Genomic DNA, 23,774 nt, shown 5'->3' on the forward strand with positions numbered 1-23,774 from the left:
TATACTCGCTCATCACTAATCAGAACACTTGGGAAGGCAATAAATGAAGTGCAGTGCCTAGAAGGATGACAGTGACCTTCTGTAGTATACAGAGCGGTATAGTCCCATCTATGGTCCTTGCTAGCATTAGTCATCTAGTGATGGAGTGTACAGGGTAGATAGCATGGTATTCTCCTGCATGGGCAGGGCATGCCAACTTCTGGCTGTGGGAGCTGACTATTGGAGGCGGCTTTGGGATGGGTGTTCCTGTTGTGTAGTGCTGCGGTGACTACAGGCTCCTCTTCTCCCAAGCCTCACACAGCTCCTAGAGTACTTGGTATTGCAGTCTGTGCTAGTGATTGTGACGGTGCCAGGACTAAAACAGATTAACACGTGATGAAGAGCAGCTTGATAAATGGGACCTGAGAGCACTGGGACCAAAAGGAAAAACACAAAGCAGACGAGAGGAGCTGGGAGTGAAGGAGGGAGCTGGCTGAGCAGAGGGGAGCAAATCAGCTGCAAGCAAACAGCAGACAAGCACAAGTGTCAGTGACACAGGGTGGCAGAACATGCATGCCAGTAAGTACCAGGCAATCCCACAGAGCAGGGTGTGAGCCAGATCCATGAAGTGGATAACGACGCCTTGTCTTTTCACCAGAGCTGTGGGCATCTTTAGCTTTCACCCAGTGAGGTGTGAGCTGGCAGTGTTTGCGCTATAACCAAGCTCTGTGCCCAGGGCACTGCTCTGTGGCATCCCCTTCCAGTGCTCCCTCTGGGGGGCAGCAGTTCAGCACCACATTAGGGGACAGCGCCAAAAGCACAAGCTCAGTGCCTGCAAGTTGGAAGGAGAGCTGGAGCCTGAAGCAAGGGACAGGAGCATCATCCATGGAGAAGGGCTCCAGACACTGACATGTGAACAGGGGTAAGAGCTGCTGCTGCTGCTTTCATCTGCCCATCCATGTATGCCATCCATACCCATGTGCTGCTGCTCCATCTCACATTGCTGCTTTATGATTATCAGATTAGAAACTTTTATCGCAGATAGATTTTCATTCAGCCGGATGGAAATAACAAGCAGAATGCCACCAGCAGCAGAAGAGCTGGATGAAAATCAGCCCATTAATATTAGATTAAAAAGATATTCCCTCACATTCCTTTTATCTGGGCATGATTTCACTCCATGTGTCTGTTCTAGATAGATAGATCAATATATCTATAGCTATAGACACATATTGGTAAGGACCATGTTATGTAATCTTATCTGCCTCGTATGAATATTGTTCATTCTAAACAACCAGAAGAGCACAATTATTTATTTGGGTTTGATATATTTTGCATATTTGCAATATCAGATACTGTTAGGTAGATTTGGGGCTTCTTTCCCAGAAAAAGGGATTATCTAAGATGTCTTGCATTATTAATATGACACATAATGAAGGAGTCAAGGACAAGACAAGCAGAGAGAACTGCAGACAACACTTGAGGACAATTGTTACTGTGGTATGTGGATTAGGAGGGAACAGGTAAAGGTTCCTCTTACGTTAAGGATACAATTTACTATGATATGTTTAATATTAGTCCTTCATATGCATAGAGCACAGTGATCAAGTTTGAAGCAATCCTATGACACATGCACAAGAGTTTGGCACGTCTTCCTCCTGACAGATTGGAATATTGTAGATTTTGCTGAAATGTCTCGATTGGGCATCTGTTAGTAACTGGTGAATGGGAGGCTTCAGAAAGGAGTCTTGCTTCCACTGTGAAGTCTGTGGAGTTCATCCTATTCTATTCACACCTCTATAAGCTGAGAACTGACATAAATGTTTGATCAAGGCAGTGGGGCCGGCGTCTAGAAGGGATGAGGGTTTAGGACCATGCACTTTGGAACTGAAGGACAAGGAAAAGTCTTGAATTCATCTTTAAAAAAAAAATATATATATATATTTATTTATGGTTTATAAGTAATTAGTTTTACACTGGAACCTTGACGCTCAATAGATTCTCCGTAGTTGCCATAATTTAGACACATCTGTAGAGGTATATGATGACCTGCCTTGCTGGGTCTTCTGGACTGTGACATGTTGATATATTATGTGAGAGTTAATAACTATGGAGCTCTGCTATTAATACCATCAGTTGCACTTGGTTCTGAAGCATTGAATGTACAAATTCAATGTATGTTTTGTAAAGTAGAACCTTTCTTTGTCCTGATGTACAGTAGTGCGCGTAGTGCTTGACATTGGAAACGTTATTAAGTTTTGTATTTATGCCATAACCACATTTTTACTCTTTAACATGTTTTTTTTTTATTATTTTTTTGGCATACAATTTATGTTAAATTATGATAAAATGGGCTTTTTGTTTAACATATAATCCCTATTCTCTGAGGGTTTAAGTGCTCCCTTGGAATAAATGGCATAAGCCTTTAACTTGGTCAGCTACTGTTTGGGATATAAATAATAGGCTAATAATGTTATGGTGAGCTGCGGTATTTTACACTACATGACAATAAATGGCATCTAATGAGGCTAAAAACTATCACGATATGTAGTCGGTTCACATAGCTATTCACATAACATAGCTTCCGATGTGTATACATTTTGTTGGTATTAATGGAACACAGACCTATAGCGCTAATTCAATCTTTTCCTATACAGTCATCAGCTTAATAAATGATAGAGTGAATTAATTCCATGCCTTTACCACCGTTGATATATACTATATATCTTATATATCTTATATAAAATACATCCTTTACCCCTTGTAAATCCTGCCCACAGTAGCTGTGTTGATCATCTTTAGCAGAGTATGCTTTTGATGTTCCTGTGTGATGAATGTGATAATTAGTTTTTTTGCATAACATGTAAATACATGGTGCAGCTGTTGTGATCTAGTTGGACACATATTGACAAAAATGCTCTTCATCATCAACTGTTAAGAGATTTTTTTCGGGGGGGGGGGAGGGGAGTTGACACCGTCCTTGTTGCATTTAAGATCATTGCTTGGTTCTCTATTTTCCAGTTATTTCAAATGCAACCTTTGCACTATGCGCCTTAGAGTTTACATTATCCATATGATCAATGGGGCAATAAATCTACTCTGGAATAAGCTGCTAACGAATTTACAATTCTATTATATTAGGTTTTTCGATATGACTTGCGAGATAGCCTGTGTATGTGTTTTTTTTCCAAACTTGCCTAATCATCACCATACAATAAAACTAGTTACTATGAGTCCCACATCAACGCTAATGTGCGAAATGACTGCAAAGCCTCAATATTGGACTGCCAGATATAAAAATAGATATTAGATATCTATCGCCTTCTCTACAAATATCATATTAATAACAAATGGAAAACCCTTTGTAGTAAATAGAAAGAAAACTGAAGGGTGATCCTATAAATAAGTCAGTATTCTGCGATTAAAAAATAAGAGTATAAGAATCTATAGGACTATCACTTTGTCGAATGCGAAAAGTTGTTTAAACTGGTAAATTGTTTTATGTGTAAGCGAAACTCAAGTCAGTTCATGTGACATTAATATCAGATCTTACAATGTCCTATTTAGAAGATGTATTTGTGTTTGTGCTACCTTCTATCAAATCTAGGGGTTTTAACATTTTAGTATAGTATAGATTATTAGGAGACTGTATTTTTTAGTGTTTATGCAGTTATTTGTCAGTAAACAATAAATTATATTATACCACTTACTCGTGATAGTAGGAATAGCTGCAGTAGTATACAGTGGACTTCCCATGACATAGGTTGGCTAGTAAACATGTATATACGAAAAACTAACTAGTCATTCAAACAGAAAATTCAATATACAAATAGATAACACCGTTCTATCAATACTGTAAAGCATTTACTGATACATATTGCATATGGTTGTGTTATTAGCTTTACATTTTGCTTCCCAGAGAGTGTTGCCTGGCCTGTAAGACTCCCTTTTTCATCCGGTAGCCTCCACAAGGAAAAACAGTGCCATATTCCCCTAGATCTATTGGGTTATGCAACAGTAACTTACCAGAACGGCATTATAACTACACAAAGGCAAAATAAACCAGTTACTTTTGTAAGTTTTTTTAGTAAAGGGATGTACAGATATAGCAGCGCTGTAGTATACTTGTGCATTAACTGATCGTTTTATAATGACCCTCTGGGGGAGGATAATGCTCTTGGTTTACTGCCAGAGCTATCCAAAATTAGACCCAACATTTTGTGATTTAATACCCGTCTAATCAACATCTGGGGGTTATTTTATCTGTTTTTCTAGGAGAGTCAACAATACCTTCTGGTCAGACTAAATATTTTTTATTTATGCTGCAGCTCCAACACTTTTTATGGTGTGTTCCAAATAGTGAATCCGAAAGCAGAATCCTGGAAAACAAAGTCCATATTGAATGGCAGACATTGCGGTCAATATTAGCTAGTATTTTGTTAGACGAGGAGGCGCAAGGTTAGAAGGCCTCTCTCATTAGTACTATAATCTATCCATTGCAATAAAAAGTCTCTCTCTATAGAGGAGTTGGTTGAACCTTCGGGTACGTCCTTTTTTTCTATTCAGGAGCCTTTATATGATGTATAAATGGAAGTAATGGTATAGTATAGTACTTCCGATCTTACCTATCAGTCATAGCTTTCCTAATTTCTTGATCACTATCATTTTACATATTGTTTTGAAACTGCCAGAAGGAGAAGCCGTAATAGTCCCTGTGGATTTTGCCATGACAATGCCTACGGGAAGAGTGAATAATACACATAGTGGGTGTGAGCGATTAACTTGCTGTTAGAAGAAATGCAATAATGAGTATGGCATGAATTTTTAATTATCAATATTTTTTGTTTGCAAATACCAATTTTGCTCCTTTGTTTGTTGCAACCTACAAGGAAATGATGATGATACAGGTTCTAAGTTAATACATTTATGATGCTTAACAGAAGATCTAATATGCCAAATATGTAATAGAATGATGTCTTATGGGCTTCTCGTGTCATAAAACAACTGTTATTGTTGCTACCTTTAGTAATATGTATATATGTATTATTGTATCTACCTGCACTTATATGTGTGTTTATATACACACATGTACTAATATACATACATATGAATATATATATATATATATATATATATATATATTCGTATGTATGTATATTCGTGTGTGTTATCTTCAAGTTTAGTAGTCATAGTAATAGAAACACTTACTGCTCACGCAGGAAACAAGGGATTATGTGTCTGCTGAATAATTTCTGCACTGCATCAGGAGAACAAGCATTGGATACTCTATGTGTGGCTGATTGCATGTATGTGACAATATGTTGCTTTTCAACCCTTGGGCTGAAAGCCTGAAATCATTGTAACGCAGTCGAAGCAGTCATTTGATCCCACAATTCGACTTCAGCCATATATTATGGAGAGTAAGCAATATCTCTTATGTAAGCATATTTTGACTTAAAGAACATATTTGCTAATCAATAAGCAATGCAGAGATATTCCTATATACAGATCATTTGCAGTACTGTCGTTGGGGACATCAACAATGAAAGCCTTTAACTATAGGCATCATGGATCTTCCCTGACTGATGATCATTTTGAAGATGTAGGCTAAAGACATTAGTGATTTATAGGGGACATTTTCTCTATGGATTTCTGGTTTTATAAGTGGCATGTGTTGGCAGTTAACTAGTGCCTTACATTCCAATCAGGCATTTAATTGAGCTATTAACATAGCATATAATAATCTATCACATTTTTGCCATTATCAGAAACTATTCGTCTTTTTCTATATTAAAGTCATTGCCTATAATTCCTAAGTCTATATAAGGAAACTGCAAAAAATCAATAATAACATATGGTCTGGTTATAATGTACAATATATGAGCATAGTCAACAATATTGTTTTCCCTGATAATATTTAAATATTTTTTCTATCAAAAATTAAAAAATCTATATGTTTTGTTAGTACTGGAACATCAGAATACTTTATTTTCACAAATGAATACAGCTTTGTTAGTATAATAGACTTTGAAATGTTTCTAGTAATACATTAATGTAAACCATAACATTAAAAGCAAAAGCCTATTTTAACCCCTTAGTGACCGAGCCAAATTTTTGAAATCTGACCAGTGTCACTTTATGTGGTAATAACTCTGCAACGCTTCAACAAATCCCAGTGATTTTGAGATTGTTTTTTCGTGACACATTATACTTTATGATAATGGTAAATTTAGTTCAACATTTTTTGTGTTTATTTATAAAAAATATAAAAAATTTGAGAAAAATGTTAAAAAATTAGCAATTTTCTAAATTTGAATGATTATCCCTTTAATCCAGATAGTCATACAACAGCAAACCATTAATAAATAACATTTCCCACATGTCTGCTTTACATCAGCACCATTTGTAAAATGTTATTTTATTTTGTTAGCATTTTAGGAGGTTTAAAAATGTAGCAGCAATTTTTCATTTTTTCAAAGAAATTTACCACATTTATTTTTTTAGGGACTTATCCATGTTTGAAGTGACTTTAGGGGTCCCATATATTGGGAAACCCCCAAACGTGATACCATTTTAAAAACAGCACCCCTAAACATATTGAAAACTGCTGTCAGGTAGTTTATTAACCCATCAGGTGCTTTACAGGAATTAATGCAAAGTGACATGACAGAAATGAAAATGTGTATTTTTACCACCTAAATGTCGCTAACTTCTAAACAGATTACTACAGCCATCAGACTCTAAGGCCGCTATTTGGTCATGAATTGCCATCGCAAACATCAGGACAACAAAATCATGATCTGAGGGCACCAATTGGGATAAAGAAGAAGCCCCCACACTCTGTTAACCATTTATAATGATGTAGTCAATATTGACAGCAGCATCTAAGGGGTTAAACAGATTTAGATGGTGCAAATACTGATCATGGCTGATACAGCAAGTTGTCAGCTATAGTGTACAACCAACAGATGCTGGATTGTCATCTGTATGGGGAGGTCAGTATCTCTTATATGTCAGGTCAGTTAAAAGGCGTATTGGCGGTCATTAAGGGGTTAATGGTCATATTGTCTTGTAGTATCTGCAATCAAGATGTCAGCTGCAGATCCTTCTTAATATTTGTAAAATGGGGTCTCAATGGATTGGATGGTCTTTAATGAGCTTTGAGTGCTCCTGACCTTGCTGCAGGTTCATTGGCTCTCCATCCTTGGACCACTATAGTTAAGTGCTAAATAGAGTTGATCGCAAAGTTTGAAATTTGAATATGCCAACTTCTCCAAATCTTCCCAAAGGATTCTCAATACTGCAACATCTGTAGTTGCCCTTAGAATAGGTGTAGCACACTCAGAGGTTGTATTTAACCAATTTTGAGCTCTTATTGACCAGCACTTTTTGTTTTTTGATCCACTCCTTCCCAGAGCAATAACTTTTTTCCATCAATACGGCCACGTGAGGGCCTATTTTTTGTGGGACAAGTTGTCCTTTTGAACAACACCATGTCGTGTACTAGAAAACGGAAAAAATTCCAAGTTCGATGAAATTGCAATCCCAAACTTGACCTTGATGCTAAAACTGACCTGCCATTATGATTCTCCAGGTCATTATGAGTTCATAGACACCTAACATGACTAGGTTATGTTTTATCTAAGGGTGAAACAAAATTCCAAACTTTCCTAAAAAAAAAAAAAAAATTTCCATTACCCGTAGCATCTCCATTTTTTGTGATCTGGGGTTGGCTGAGGGCTTATATTTTGCGTGTCCAGCTGATATTTTTAATGATACCATTTTGGTGCAGATACGTTCTTTTGATCGCCCGTTATTGCATTTTAATGCAATGTTACGCGACCAAAAAAATGTAATTCTGGCATTTTTACTTTTTTCCCCGCTACGCCGTTTAGTGATCGGCTTAATCCTTTTTTCATTGATAGATCGGGTGATTCTAAACACAGCAAAGCCAAATATGTGTAGGTTTGATTTTATTTGTATTGTTTTATTTTGAATAGGGTGAAGGGGGGGTGATTTAAACTTTCATATCTTTTATTTTTTCAAATTTAAAAAAAAAACTATTTTTAATTTTGGCAAGCTTCAATAGCCTCTATGGGAGGCTAGAAGCTACCACAACTCTATCGCCTCGGCTATATAGAGGCGATGCTCAGATCGCCCCTATGTAGTAGAATTGCAGCATTGCTATGAGCACCGACCACAGGGTGGCACTCATAGCAATCCAGCATCAAGAACCACAACCGTAGAGGTCTGATTGTTATGCCGACGCACCGATGACCCCCGATCATGTGATGGGGTCAACGGTGCGAGCATTTCCGTCCGGATGGCCGGAACGCTTGTTAAATGCTGCTGTCAGAGTTTGACTGAGGCATTTAACTAGTTAATAGGCGCGGCATTCCACCAGCACCTATTGTGGGCACATGTCAGCTGTTCAACACAGCTGACATGTCCCTGCTTTGATGCGGGCTCACCGCTGGAGACCGCATCAAAGTGGGGGTTCTGCCTTCGGACATACTATTCCGTCCCATGGCAGAAAGGGGTTAATGCAAACACAGGGAATCTGTCAGCAGATTTTTTTCTATGTAGTCTGAAGACAATAGAAGATAGAGGCTGAGACACAGAGTTCAATGATGTGTCATTTATTACCCTGTGTGGTACTGTTTACTTAAAATATATGACTATATCACTTTGTGATTAGCCCAAAGAGAACCTGATGTGGACGGAAGCAGTTTTATGATCTTTGCTGCATTCTACATCTAGAAGCTATGATTGTGTCACAACTGCTGCACCCAGTAAACTAAGTGATACATGGTTGGAATCAGGGTCTCTTTTCCCACATTAGTCTGCTCTCAGATGACAAAAACCTGATGACAGATTCCCTTTACTGTCAATGTTACCCCAACCTATCTGACTAGGAGAAAACAGATGGTGACAGGAGGTAAATAGGTGAATTCAGGCAGCTTGTGTGTGGCTATTATTAGATTACTCAAAGAACTGTTATAATGAAAAATATTTTCAACATGAACTTACCAGTTGTATTTACATTTCTGGATTCTGGAAATTTATATTAAAAAACATACTTATATACATATAAAAAACACAAGCCTAGGTTTCAAGATTCTTCTTTAGTAGTAAAATTAGGGGACAGTGTATTAAACTGCCCTCCTAGTTTGCAATTGCAGTTTGTGAAGATTTAAAAAAGGCTGCTATTAAGGTGCTGTGCTTTTACTGTAATATATCTTAATCAATAATTTTGCAGTCATGCTAATTATGCAGGTACAGCATCTCCTTAAATCACTGGGAATCATTGGGATAGTATTCACAGGTTGACAACTACTCACATTCTATGTGCTTCAACACAAATGCAGTAGTACAACACAATCCAATTTGGCACTTTTTCTGTCTTTATGTGGAATTAGATGTGTTCACTGACCTCCTATCCTTACATTGTAAAAGCTTAAAATGGCACTAGTTGGCTGGCTCTCATCTTTTATACTGGCTGCAATAGTCTTCCCTGATTGGCTGAGCTAGACTATGGAATGTGATAGCTTTAGGGCATTATGGGGAAGCCTGCCTCACAAAGCTAGACTTCATTAACCAACCCTGTGACTCTTTAGCAATCTGTGACTTATTTTTTGGATGATCTGTACAAATAAAAGCTGTTCAAGTTTATAGCGATCTGCAAATGTCTGGAAATTTGACTCAAAATTTATTCTCTATGGATCAATTAAATAATCTTTGGTACTAACTAATAAATACCAGGATAATCCCACAATACCTGCCATTTTGAAGAATTTCTGTCCCAGTTATCTAGCCATCCCAAGTTATCTGTCACGATGTGACTGTCCAGGTAAGAAACGACCCAACCGTTGGTCTGTCACAAACAGCACAACATACAAGGGAACACCAGGGACACAATTACAATGTTGGGCCCTGTCGGTAGGGAATGGGGGAATGGGCACCTCCTGCACTGGCCTGCAGATGTGCCCTGACCTTGCTACCGTCCCTATATGGGTTTTTTCACCCCGTCACCAACCAGGATACCTATTCTCTCTCTTGCCCTGCACCTATGCCTAAGTAGGGAACTGGCAGGTGAAAGCACTGGTCCCACCGCTGCACTAATATTACAAGTGGTAAGGAAAGACAGACAAGGTATAGGAACACAGCACTTAGCTTATAGCTGCAAAGCAAGGCACAGCAGGAAGAAACACCAGATTCACCAGACTCAGCAAGCTCCTTCTCCCAGCTTGATCACTGCAGAATGAACTAACACCAACAGTCAGCTGATGCACCAGGTGACCTCTTAAAGAATGGTGGGAGTGGTCACCACCAACATCAGCTGACCCAGCAGCAAAGCAATGCAATAACACCAGTAGCCACCAGGGGGAACTGCATTAACTTTGATGACCAGAAAAGAAAAAAGGTCTTAAACTGAGGGAAACCAGATCTGACACAAATCTAAAACTGGATCGTGACAGTACCCCCCTTTCAATGAGGGCCTCTGGACCCTCAACATTGGACCTCACCAGTAGACAACCTAAGGTGAGGATGTCTCGATTCACCAGAGTTCACCTTGTCAGTCACCTGACCCTCAGGTTTACGGTGGACACAGCACAATGGAGATGACAACGTAGGCGGCACAAATCTCCAGAGCGCCGACATGTGGAATGAGTTGTGTATGGGCATTACTGAGGATAACTCCAACTGGTAAGTCTCTGGGCTGACAATGGCTGACACCTGATATGGCCCAGTTAACCTCGAACTCCAAATTCCAGTACCACACTTCCACCTGATATTGTTGGTGGACACTCATTCACACACAAGTCCGGAACTTTTATTTTCACACATGCATCTGCCACAAGATGGTGAACTCTTTACAGAACTGACAACAGAGGTATCCCCCTGTGTCACCAAACTCACACTCCCAGTATGCACCGATGGAACCACCACCCTCCTTAGACCACCTCCTCCTAAGAGGTCTCTGAAATACCAGGTTAACATGTAGTGAGGGTAGAGTCTTGCCCATACTCCCTGGCAGCACCTCTACTTCCCCCACTGGAGAAGAAAGGGTAGGTTGTAGAAGGATGGCAGAGATCATAGCTCCCAGGCAGCAGTCCTCACATGACTAACCCCAGCTGACTACTTCCCTGGACCGAGAGGCCAAGACCGGGTTGTGTTTTTTCAACCAAGGGAGTCCTAAGACCATGGGAGTTGGCATGCCCTCCAAAATATAGCATGACAGAGACTCTGTCCACAAGCACCAGAATATTCTCAGTTACCCCACCCACAACCACCTCAGCAGGTAAGGTACACCGAGACAAGAAATTGGGGGAAATATACACTCCCTGGTCGCTTCCCTCCACATGACCAGGGGGACGCGACTTCTTAGGTGGAACAGGTATTTTGGCACGAGCTGGGCAGACATTGATAAAATGACCGATCTGCTCACAGTAAAAACATGCCTCCACACCACAGCAAACCACAGAAAACCAACTCCACCCACCTGCATGGGTTCGTCCGCCTGATCAGGTGTGTCCTCCTCCCTAGAAAGGACTACAGAGGGCACATTTGGTGTATGCCTCTCCCTCAAGCGTCTATTACCCCGGATGGCAAGGGAAATGTTGGCCTCCAATGACCTGGGGGCGGCGTACTGCACCAGAGCATCTTGCACCCTAGGGGACAGACCCTGCACAAAATGGCTCCTAAGGGCAGAGTCATTCCACTGTGTGTCAGTGGCCCACCTCCTGTACTCTGAACAGTACTCCTCAGCCGGCCGGCCCTACTGCTTGATGTTCCGATGTCAGAATTCCACCAAGGAGAAGCCATCCATATCACCATATACGAGCGCCAGAGCCGCAAAAAACTCATCCACTGACCGCATAGAAGGAGAACTGGTCAGCAGAGAAAAGGCCCAGGATTGGGGATCACCCTTAAGAAGGGAAAAGATGATTCCCACCCGTTGTTCCTCCCTGATGAATGATGGCAGAGCCTGAAGTGTAACTTGCAGGCCTGCTTAAAAACCAAAAATGTATCTCTCCCTCCAGAGAACCTGTCAGGGAGAGATATCTTGGGTTCTGATTGAGCCTGTACCTGAGCCGAGGCCAAGAACCCCAACAACTGCTGCAGCTGATGCACCACCTCACCACGCAGATCCTTAAGCTCAGTGGTGAGAGTCTGGAGCAGTTGGGCAAAGGCCTGCATTTGAGCCATGGCTCACCAGAAAAAATGTGACAGTCGGTGTTATTGTCACGATGTGACTGACCAGGTATGAAACGACCCAACCGTAGGTCTGTCACAAACAGAACAATAAGCAAGGGAACACCAGTGACACATTTACAATGGTGGGCCCTGTCAGTAGGGACTGGGCACATCCTGCACTGGCCTGCAGATGTGCCCTGATCTTGCTATCGTCCCTATCTGGGTTCTTTCACCCCATCGCCGACCAGAATTCCTAGTCCCCTACTTGACCTGCACATATGCCTAAGTAGGGAACTGGCAGGAGAGTGCACTGATCCCACCGCTGCACTAATACAACAAAAAGACAGACAAGGTATAGGAAAACAACACTTAGCTTATAGCTAAAAATCCGATAAGAAAAAATGTACACAAGAACCAACTATAGAAAAAATTACAATTTTATTGACAAAAAAACAAAAATGAAAAACATATAGAAACATCAAAGGTATTAAAAAGTGGGAAACCAAAATTTGGCAGAGGAGCCCACCATACTTTCTACAGAGGCACTACAAGAAACTAAACACGGATGTGGTAAACATAGTATACGTCAAACACCAAAATGTATGAGTACATAATGCAAGATTAGTATATCTATAGACATAAGATAATCGCCAAAAAGTATCCAATAGTAATGTAGAAATTATTGCCTCTACGTGGGTGCCAATGCCTGCCCCTACGCACGTTTCGGCAAACTGCCTTCTCCCGGGGACAAAACTTAGCTTATAGCTGCAAAGCACAGCACAGTGGGAAGAAACACCAGATTCACTGGACTCAGCAGAAGAACTGTTCCCAGCAAGCTCCTTCTCCCAGCTTGGTCGCTGCAGAAAGCAAAACACCAGCAGTCAGCTGATGCATCAGGTGACCTCTTAAAGGATGGTGGGAGTGGTCACCACTAGTGATGAGCGAATATACTCAGTACTTGAGATTTCCCAAGCACGCTTGGGTGTCCTCTGAGTGTTCTTAATATGTTGAAGCAGAAAAACTGGCATACATAAATATATGTGCTTTGACAAGAGATAATGTCGCGATTCAATTTTGGATTTGTGGCAGATCTGGTTTCCCTCAGTTTAAGATCTTTTCTCCTTTCTGGCTATCAAGGTTAATGCGGTTCCCCCCCGGTGGCCGCTGGTGTTAGTGCATTGCATTGCTGCTGGGTCAGCTGATGTTGGTGGTGACTAGTGATGAGCGAACATACTCGTTGCTTGAGATTTCCCGAGCACGCTTGGGTGTCCTCTGAATATTTGTAAGTACTCGGAGATTTAGTTTTCAGTGCCGCAGCTGAATGAATTACATCTGTTAGCCAGCTTGATTACATATTGGGGCTTCCCTAGCAACCAGGCAACCCCCACATGTACTTATGCTGCGTTGAAAAAGTAAAACAGTGGTCCTTCCCTTTCAAGCTCTCCCGTGCACCCAAACAGGGGTTTACCCAAACATATGGGGTATCAGCATACTCCGGACAAATTGGAAAACAACTATTGGGGTCCAATTTCTCTTGTTACCCTTGGGAAAAAAATTTGGGGGCTAAAAAACATTTTTGTGGGAAAAAAATTAATTTTTATTTTCACGACTCTGCGTTATAAACTGTAGTGAAACACTTGGGGGTTCAAAGTCAAAACACATAGATAAGTTCCTTGGGGGGTCTAGTTTCCAAAGTGGTGTCACTTGTGGGGGGTTTCTACTGTTTAGGTGCATCAGGGGCTCTGCAAATGCAACGTGATGCCTACAGACCAATCCATCTAAGTCTGCATTCCAAATGGCGCTCCTGCCCTTCCGAGCTCTGCCATGCGCCCAAACGGTGGTTCCCCCCACATATGGGGTATCAGCGTACTCAGGACAAATTGGACAACAACTTTTGGGGTCCAATTACTCTTGTTACCCTTGGGAAAATAAAAATTTGGGGGGCTAAAAAAACATTTTTGTTGGAAAAAAATTAATTTTTATTTTCACGGCATTATAGACTGTTATAAACTGTTGTGAAACACTTGGGGGATCAAAGCTGTCAAAACACAGCTAGATAAGTTCCTTAGGGGGTCTACTTTACAAAATAGTGTCAGTTGTGGGGGGTTTCAGTGTTTAGGCACATCAGGGGCTCTCCAAACACAACATGGCGTCCCATCTCAATTCCAGTTAATTTTGCATTGAAAAGTCAAACAGTACTCCTTCCCTTCCAAGCTCTGCCATGCCGCCAAACAGTGGTTTACCCCCACATGTGGGGTATCGGCATACTCAGAATAAATGGCACAACAACTTTTGGGGTCCAATTTCTTCTCTTACCCTTGGGAAAATAAAAAATTGGGGGCAAAAAGATCATATTTGTGAAAAAATATGATTTTTTATTTTTACGGCTCTGCATTATAAACTTCGGTGAAGCACTTGGTGGGTTAAAGTGCTCACCACATATCTAGATAAGTTCCTTAGGGGGTCTACTTTCCAAAATGGTGTCACTTGTGGGGGTTTCAATGTTTAGGCACATCAGGGGCTCTCCAAACGCAACATGGCATCCCATCTCAATTCCAGTCAATTTTGCATTGAAAAGTCAAACGGCGCTCCTTCCCTTCCGAGCTCTGCCATGAGCCCAAACAGTGTTTTACCTCCACATGTGGGGTATCGGCATACTCAGAACAAATGGCACAACTTTTTGGGTCCAATTTCTTCTCTTACCCTCAGGAAAATAAAAAATTGGGGGCGAAAAGATCATATTTGTGAAAAAATATGATTTTTTATTTTTATGGCTCTGCATTATAAACTTCTGTGAAGCACTTGTTGGGTTAAAGTGCTCACCATACATCTAGATAAGTTCCTTAGGGGTTCTACTTTCCAAAATGGTGTCATTTAAGGGTTGAAAAGTCAAACGACGCTCCTTCCCTTCCGAGCTCTGCCTTGCGCCCAAACAGTGGTTTACCCCCACATGTGGGGTATCGGCGTACTCAGAACTAGAGTTGAGCGACCTTGACCTTTTTAGAGTCGAGCCGGGTTTCGCGAAACCCGACTATCTCAAAAGTCGGGTCGAGTGAAATCGGCCGATTATGACGTAAAGTCGGGATCGACCGAAACACGAAACCCAATGCAAGTCAATGGGGCAGCATAGTCGGCAGTGAGTGGGGGCCAGGAAAACACCTAGAGTGCCCATTTTAATGTCAAAACCATCCATTCTTCTTAATGAAGCTTGTCAAGCGTAATTTACCTTATAATAATTGGAAGGCATTTGAAATTGGGGGTCATTTGGCTAAAGTTGTGGTGGGTAGGGCTGGTTCAAGTAATTAGTGGGCCCAGGAAATCTGGACCACGTCACGGCAGTGGAGCAGGGAGAGGTAAGTATTTCAACTTTGCAAGTGCTGTGAACCTGAGCAAGCAGGGGGGGCCCACTCGTTGGCATTGGCACTGGCACAGGGCCCCTCAAAGTACAGCGGTGTGTTTGCACGGCGGGGGCGCCTCCCACCGGCAGCAACACTTTTGTGTACCATGAGAGGCCCTGTGCCAGTGAGGTCGCCAACTAGTATTCCTCCCCCCACCTGATGAAGGAACCTGCACTTTCATCTGCACCTTCCTGTTTGTCCCCGTGTAAGGTGGTATGGTATGCGGGAAGGGGGACCTGACTTTCAGCAGGGTCACAATCTTGCAGTGTAGCGTGCACGGGAAATGTTGCATTATGGGTCAATGTACCAGCAGACTCATCTATCACTGGCTGGGCAATGGGCAGGATGAGGAGGAAACACAGATATAGGCCCAAAGAATAAAGTGGGCTAAATGCAGTTCAAAATTGGTAACACAGGACTAATCAGGGGGCATTGCAGTGGAGGACAACTGGAATGAGAGGCTGACACAGAGAGTAGGCCCAAATCAGTAAGTAGTCGAAATGCAGTTCAAAATTGGCAACAGTAGTAAACAGGCGGCACAGCTTTGTTCAGTGGAGGAGAACAGCAAGGAGTGGCAGACACCGATAGTAGGCCCCAACCCAACTAGTAGGCCAAATGCAGTCTAACATTAACAACTACTTAACGAGCGCCTGAAAACGGAATTTCAGGACAGGAAACCAGGAGAACAGCAAGGAGCGGCAGACACCGATAGTAGGCCCCAAACCAACTAGTACGCCAAATGCAGTTGTTCCGTTTAACCACAATTTAATGAGAGCCTGAAGATAGAAGTTCAGGAAAGGCAACCTGGAGAACACCTTGGAGTGGAACACACCATCTCTCTACACCCCATACCCAATTTGTAGGTCTAATGCAGCATAGTTTCCAACAACTACTAAACGAGAGCATGATGATCGAAGCATTGGCGAGGAAACCTGGGGAACACCTTGGAGTGGAACACACCATCTCTCTACAGTGGAACACACCATCTCTCTACACCCCATACCCAATTTGTAGGCCTAATGCAGCGTAGTTTCCAACAACTACTAAACGAGAGCCGGAAGATAGAAGCAATGGAGAGGAAACCTGGGGAACACCTTGGAGTGTAACACACCATCTCTCTACACCCCATACCCAATTTGTAGGCCTAATGCAGCGTAGTTTCCAACAACTACTAAACGAGAGCCGGAAGATCGAAGCAATGGAGAGGAAACCTGGGGAACACCTTGGAGTGTAACACACCATCTCTCTATACCCCGCCCCAATTTGTAGGCCTAATGCAGCGTAGTTTCCAACAACTACTAAACGAGAGCATGAAGATCGAAGCAATGGAGAGGAAACCTGGGGAACACCTTGGAGTGTAACACACCATCTCTCTACATCCCATACCCAATTTGTAGGCCTAATGCAGCGTAGTTTCCAACAACTACTAAACGAGAGCCGGAAGATCGAAGCAATGGAGAGGAAACCTGGGGAACACCTTGGAGTGTAACACACCATCTCTCTACACCCCATACCCAATTTGTAGGCCTAATGCAGCGTAGTTTCCAACAACTACTAAACGAGAGCCGGAAGATCGAAGCAATGGAGAGGAAACCTGGGGAACACCTTGGAGTGTAACACACCATCTCTCTACACCCCATACCCAATTTGTAGGCCTAATGCAGCGTAGTTTCCAACAACTACTAAACGAGAGCCGGAAGATCGAAGCAATGGAGAGGAAACCTGGGGAACACCTTGGAGTGTAACACACCATCTCTCTACACCCCATACCCAATTTGTAGGCCTAATGCAGCGTAGTTTCCAACAACTACTAAACAAGAGCCGGAAGATCGAAGCAATGGAGAGGAAACCTGGGGAACACCTTGGAGTGTAACACACCATCTCTCTACACCCCATACCCAATTTGTAGGCCTAATGCAGCGTAGTTTCCAACAACTACTAAACGAGAGCATGATGATCGAAGCATTGGCGAGGAAACCTGGGGAACACCTTGGAGTGGAACACACCATCTCTCTACAGTGGAACACACCATCTCTCTACACCCCATACCCAATTTGTAGGCCTAATGCAGCGTAGTTTCCAACAACTACTAAACGAGAGCCGGAAGATCGAAGCTCAGGAAAGGCAACCTGGAGAACACCTTGGAGTGGAACACACCATCTCTCTACACCCCATACCCAATTTGTAGGCCCAATGCAGCGTAGTTTCCAACAACTACTAAACGAGAGCCGGAATATCGAAGCAATGGAGAGGAAACCTGGGGAACAACTTGGAGTGTAACACACCATCTCTCTACACCCCATACCCAATTTGTAGGCCTAATGCAGCGTAGTTTCCAACAACTACTAAACGAGAGCCGGAAGATCGAAGCAATGGAGAGGAAACCTGGGGAACACCTTGGAGCGTAACACACCATCTCTCTACACCCCATACCCAATTTGTAGGCCTAATGCAGCGTAGTTTCCAACAACTACTAAACGAGAGCCGGAAGATCGAAGCTCAGGAAAGGCAACCTGGGGAACACCTTGGAGTGTAACAAACCCTCTCTCTACACCACGGAAGGGCTGATTCTTAGGAAGGAAGGCTGTCGGAAAGAAGCAGGGCGCGTCCGAGGGTGATTATATTCTTATTAGGTATATACTCACCCTCGGACGCGCCCTGCTTCTTTATTTGTAATGAATGTTTATTTGCAATGTGGTTTTGACTTACTCTATTTTTTTGGTAAATAATGATTTTATTATTTTCATTGTTTTGCATCTTCTTGGCAATAATATAAAGAAGACGCGACAGGACAACACTCGGTGGATGCCATATCTGTGTTTAAAATTGAAAAAACCTTTCAGTTAACTACTTGCAGGAGAAAGTTATTGTAGCTGGTGGCCATTTTTAGTACTGTACCAGATTTTTGTTGTATGTGTTTGTTTTTAATGTTAAAATGCCTGCATTTGATATCTCTCCAGTATTTTCTTTTTTATAAGCAAAATACTTATTTTTATATTTTCTGATGTTGGTTCCAGGGGTACACGGGCAGCAGTGGTGTGGTCAGTGGAGGCCTAGTGGAAGGAGTGACCGCAGACAGGCATCGAAGGCCTAAAATAATAACACATGGCTGTAGGCAATTTTAAATTGGTTCCAGGGGTACACGGGCAGCAGTGGTGTGGTCAGTGGAGGCCTAGTGGAAGGAGTGACCGCAGACAGGCATCGAAGGCCTAAAATAATAACACATGGCTGTAGGCAATTTTAAATTGGTTCCAGGGGTACACGGGCAGCAGTGGTGTGGTCAGTGGAGGCCTAGTGGAAGGAGTCACCGCAGACAGGCATCGAAGGCCTAAAATAATAACACATGGCTGTAGGCAATTTTAAATTGGTTACAGGGGTACACGGGCAGCAGTGGTGTGGTCAGTGGAGGCCTAGTGGAAGGAGTGACCGCAGACAGGCATCGAAGGCCTAAAATAATAACACATGGCTGTAGGCAATTTTAAATTGGTTCCAGGGGTACACGGGCAGCAGTGGTGTGGTCAGTGGAGGCCTAGTGGAAGGAGTGACCGCAGACAGGCATCGAAGGCCTAAAATAATAACACATGGCTGTAGGCAATTTTAAATTGGTTCCAGGGGTACACGGGCAGCAGTGGTGTGGTCAGTGGAGGCCTAGTGGAAGGAGTGACCGCAGACAGGCATCGAAGGCCTAAAATAATAACACATGGCTGTAGGCAATTTTAAATTGGTTCCAGGGGTACACGGGCAGCAGTGGTGTGGTCAGTGGAGGCCTAGTGGAAGGAGTGACCTCAGACAGGCATCGAAGGCCTAAAATAATAACACATGGCTGTAGGCAATTTTAAATTGGTTACAGGGGTACACGGGCAGCAGTGGTGTGGTCAGTGGAGGCCTAGTGGAAGGAGTGACCACAGACAGGCATCGAAGGCCTAACATAACAAAAATGTCAATACAATGGTATTGTCAGTGGCAGGCATTGAAGGATGTTAGCGCATAGACTAAACATTGGTGGAGCTGTGAGATAATTTTGCAAGTGGTAGAGCACTGTTTGAGCTGGGGTGGGGGGAAACTGTCTTGTGGCCGGCGGCACAGGCCCAGGGCCCCTCATATTACAACGGTGTGTCTGACATTGGGTGCGCACCACCACCGCCAGAGACACTTTATTGTACTAGGAGGGACCCAGTGGCAGTGCCGTCGACCAAAAGCGGGCTCGCCCACCTCTTCAGACAAACTGCACTCTCACGGGTGCTGTCGCCAAGTGTCGATACCACGGCCCCGTGTGGGGAGTTTGGCCATTTAGTGAGGTGTAAACATGTCGTATGCTGGACAATCAGGTGCAGAAAATTACGAGATTGGAAAAGGCATTCAGAATAGTCCACAGGCAAGACCTTTTCATAGGAAAGCTAGGTGTCAGCCGGGCAAGGTGGGGCAAAAGATTTCGAAATCCAGTTGTGGTTCATTTTAATGAAGGTTAGATCATCTACATTTTGGGTAGCCAGACGAGTCCTTTTTTCTGTTAGTATTGAACCTGCAGCACTGAATACTCTTTCTGATAGGACACTAGCTGCCGGGCAAGCAAGCTCCTGCAATGCATATTCTGCCAATTCTGCCCAGGTGTCTAATTTTGATGCCCAGTAATCAAATGGGAATGACGGTTGAGGGAGAACATCGATAAGGGATGAAAAATGAATGCCAGAAGCAAACGGTCAACAAGAGTTGATTGTTTGGTTGCTAATATTATTTCCAAGTTCTCATGTGGCATTATATTTTGCAATTTGCCTTTATAGCGAGGATCAAGGAGGCAGGCCAACCAGTAATCGTCATCATTCATCATTTTAGTTATGCGTGTGTCCCTTTTGAGGATACGTAAGGCATAATCCGCCATGTGGGCCAAAGTTCCAGTTCTCAAATCTGTGGTTGTGCTTGGTTGAGGGGCAGTTTCAGGCAAATCCACGTCACTTGTGTCCCTCAAAAAACCAGAACCCGGCCTTGCCGCGCCACCAATTTCCAGTGGCCCCGGAAAAGCTTCCTCATTAAAAATATAATCATCCCCATCATCCTCCTCGTCCTCCTCCTCCTCTTCGCCCGCTACCTCGTCCTGTACACTGCCCTGGCCAGACAATGGCTGACTGTCATCAAGGCTTTCCTCTTCCTCAGCTGCAGACGCCTGATCCTTTATGTGCGTCAAACTTTGCATCAGCAGACGCATTAGGGGGATGCTCATGCTTATTATGGCGTTGTCTGCACTAACCAGCCGTGTGCATTCCTCAAAACACTGAAGGACTTGGCACATGTCTTGAATCTTCGACCACTGCACACCTGACAACTCCATGTCTGCCATCCTACTGCCTGCCCGTGTATGTGTATCCTCCCACAAAAACATAACAGCCCGCCTCTGTTCACACAGTCTCTGAAGCATGTGCAGTGTTGAGTTCCACCTTGTTGCAACGTCTATGATTAGGCGATGCTGGGGAAGGTTCAAAGAACGCTGATAGGTCTGCATACGGCTGGAGTGTACGGGTGAACGGCGGATATGTGAGCAAAGTCCACGCACTTTGAGGAGCAGGTCGGATAACCCCAGATAACTTTTCAGGAAGCACTGCACCACCAGGTTTAAGGTGTGAGCCAGGCAAGGAATGTGTTTCAGTTGGGAAAGGGAGATGGCAGCCATGAAATTCCTTCCGTTATCACTCACTACCTTGCCTGCCTCAAGATCTACAGTGCCCAGCCACGACTGCGTTTCTTTCTGCAAGAACTCGGACAGAACTTCCGCGGTGTGTCTGTTGTCGCCCAAACACTTCATAGCCAATACAGCCTGCTGAAGTTTGCCAGTAGCTGCCCCATAATGGGAGACCTGGTGTGCAACAGTGGCAGCTGCGGATGGAGTGGTTGTGCGACTGCGGTCTGTGGACGAGCTCTCGCTTCTGCAGGAGGATGAAGAGGTGGAGGAGGGGGTGCGAACGGCTACAGCCAATTGTTTCCTAGACCGTGGGCTAGGCAGAACTGTCCCAAACTTGCTGTCCCCTGTGGACCCTGCATCCACCACATTTACCCAGTGTGCCGTGATGGACACGTAACGTCCCTGGCCATGCCTACTGGTCCATGCATCTGTTGTCAGGTGCACCTTTGTGCTCACAGATTGCCTGAGTGCATGGACGATGCGCTCTTTAACATGCTGGTGGAGGGCTGGGATGGCTTTTCTGGAAAAAAAGTGTCGACTGGGTAGCTCGTAGCGTGGTACAGCGTAGTCCATCAGGGCTTTGAAAGCTTCGCTTTCAACTAACCGGTAGGGCATCATCTCTAACGAGATTAGTCTAGCTATGTGTGCGTTCAAACCCTGTGTACGCGGATGCGAGGCTAAGTACTTCCTTTTTCTAACCATAGTCTCATGTAGGGTGAGCTGGACTGGAGAGCTGGAGATCATGGAACTAGCGGGGGTGCCGGTGGACATGGCAGACTGAGAGACGGTGGGAGATGGTATTGTTGCCACCGGTGCCCTAGATGCAGTGTTTCCTACTACGAAACTGGTGATTCCCTGACCCTGACTGCTTTGGCCTGGCAAAGAAACCTGCACAGATACTGCAGGTGGTGCGGAAAATGGTGGCCCTACACTGCCGGAAGGGATGTTGCGTTGCTGACTAGCTTCATTGGCCGAGGGTGCTACAACCTTAAGGGACGTTTGGTAGTTAGTCCAGGCTTGCAAGTGCATGGTGGTTAAATGTCTATGCATGCAACTTGTATTGAGACTTTTCAGATTCTGTCCTCTGCTTAAGGTAGTTGAACATTTTTGACAGATGACTTTGCGCTGATCAATTGGATGTTGTTTAAAAAAATGCCAGACTGCACTCTTTCTAGCATCGGATACCTTTTCAGGCATTGCAGACTGAGCTTTAACCGGATGGCCACGCTGTCCTCCAACAGGTTTTGGCTTTGCCACGCGTTTTGGGCAAGATACGGGCCCAGCAGATGGAACCTGTTGCGATGTTGATGCCTGCTGCGGCCCCTCCTCCTCCGCTTCAGAACTGCTGCCGCCTGCACCCTGTTCCCCCAATGGCTGCCAATCGGGGTCAAGAACTGGGTCATCTATTACCTCTTCTTGTAGCTCGTGTGCAACTTCGTCTGTGTCACCGTGTCGGTCGGTGGTATAGCGTTCGTGATGGGGCAACATAGTCTCATCAGGGTCTGATTCTTGATCAGCACCCTGCGAGGGCAATGTTGTGGTCTGAGTCAAAGGACCAGCATAGTAGTCTGGCTGTGGCTGTGCATCAGTGCACTCCATGTCAGATTCAACTTGTAATGGGCATGGACTGTTAACTGCTTCACTTTCTAAGCCAGGGATGGTATGTGTAAAGAGCTCCATGGAGTAACCCATTGTGTCGCCTGCTGCATTCTTCTCTGTTGTTGTTTTTGCTGAAGAGGACAAGGAAGCGACTTGTCCCTGACCGTGAACATCCACTAACGACGCGCTGCTTTGACATTTACCAGTTTCACGAGAGGAGGCAAAAGAGCTAGAGGCTGAGTCAGCAAGATAAGCCAAAACTTGCTCTTGCTGCTCCGGCTTTAAAAGCGGTTTTCCTACTCCCAGAAAAGGGAGCGTTCGAGGCCTTGTGTAGCCAGACGACGAACCTGGCTCCACAGCTCCAGACTTAGGTGCAATATTTTTTTTCCCATGACCAGCTGATGCTCCACCACTACCACTACCCTCATTACCAGCTGACAATGAACGCCCCCGGCCACGACCTCTTCCACCATACTTCCTCATTGTTTTAAAAACGTAAACAAACTAACGGTATTTGTTGCTGTCACACAAATTACACGGTGAGCTATAACTTCAGTATGATTTAGCTACCCCTTTACAGGTGAGTGAGACCACAACGAAAATCAGGCACAATGTTACACACTCTGTTGTTGGTGGCAACAAATGAGAGAGATGCCACACACGCAGGACTGTCACTGAAGCACAAATGTAAATATTAATCTCCCACTGATTTGATTTTTTTTTTTTTTTAAGGGAGACTTTAGGAACAAAAAATAATAGAATAAAATGATTTTTTCAGGAAGAATTTAGAAACCAAATAAAATGATTTTTTCAGGGAGAATTTAGAAAACAAATAAAACAAAAAAAGGCTTTCTATGGCCCACTGAGTGAGAGATGACGCAGACAGGAGTCAGGAGTGGCACACAAGCCCAGAGGCCAATATTTAT

The 23,774-nt window shown here is 43.6% G+C and overlaps 1 protein-coding gene across 1 annotated transcript in view; it reads left to right on the forward strand.

Annotated features, from left to right (window-relative positions):
• Positions 1–295: 295 nt before the first annotated feature.
• The window catches only part of CNR1 (cannabinoid receptor 1), a 172,373-nt gene continuing 148,894 nt past the window's right edge, over positions 296–23,774 (forward strand). The window contains exon 1 of the mRNA XM_069726382.1: positions 296–901. The gene's annotated coding sequence lies outside the window, so the exon portion shown is untranslated. The remainder of the gene's footprint in view (positions 902–23,774) is intronic.

This window comes from Ranitomeya imitator, chromosome 5 (genome assembly GCF_032444005.1).
Source record: "Ranitomeya imitator isolate aRanImi1 chromosome 5, aRanImi1.pri, whole genome shotgun sequence".
Classification (NCBI taxonomy): domain Eukaryota; kingdom Metazoa; phylum Chordata; class Amphibia; order Anura; family Dendrobatidae; genus Ranitomeya; species Ranitomeya imitator.